Here is a 754-nt window from a genome sequence, read left to right on the forward strand (position 1 = left end):
ATTTAAAATATGGAGGGCTTGTTGGCCTTAGACCCTTTAAAATTGTTGATAATATTGTCCATATGTATTCATTTTGAAAACCAATATAAAAATAATGATAGTTGTATTAATCATTAGAATATAATCCAAAAATATTCATTTTTAAAATCAAAATGAGATAAATAACAATTTAGGTAATAATGATAGTTGTATTAATCATTGACACATGTAAATAAAATATATGATATTTTAAATTATTTTCTAGAATTAACATCTGTTTCAGAAGATTCCACTAATGGTTACCAGAAGAAGCAGTGGAGCTTTAATTTTAAATATGAATGTAGCTGGCTTGAATCAAGGGGAACCAGTTGATGTTAAAATTAACTGAAATTGGGTTTGGTGGCACTGATATCACAGGAAATGTAATGTAAAGAATAAAAAAAAAAAAAATGAATCACTTGGTTACCATTTGGAATTCTGTCTGAATCTTTATCTGTTCTTTGTTCTTCGTGTTTGTTATGTATTGTTTGATATCTTTCCTTGGTTGTGTTCTGGTTTGTTCTTTGATGCAGGCTATTTTCTTTTTGTTCAGATTGATCTTTTTAAAGATATAGATAATAGTGATAATCTGAGTTACTCTAGATACATAATGGTAAAACCATAACATTAAATATGACCATTTTAATTGAGCTGTAGTTTAAGAGTTCTTTTCTGGTAAAATACTGTAATTGTACATTTAAATCTTGAAAAGTATGATAGACTGTGAAAGAGAGAG

At 27.2% G+C, this 754-nt stretch overlaps 1 protein-coding gene across 1 annotated transcript in view; it reads left to right on the forward strand.

Moving 5' to 3' along the window:
* Positions 1–754, forward strand: part of LOC119590714 — a 57,714-nt gene that overhangs the window by 50,675 nt on the left and 6,285 nt on the right.

The sequence above is a fragment of the Penaeus monodon genome, chromosome 27, assembly GCF_015228065.2.
Source record: "Penaeus monodon isolate SGIC_2016 chromosome 27, NSTDA_Pmon_1, whole genome shotgun sequence".
Taxonomy (NCBI): domain Eukaryota; kingdom Metazoa; phylum Arthropoda; class Malacostraca; order Decapoda; family Penaeidae; genus Penaeus; species Penaeus monodon.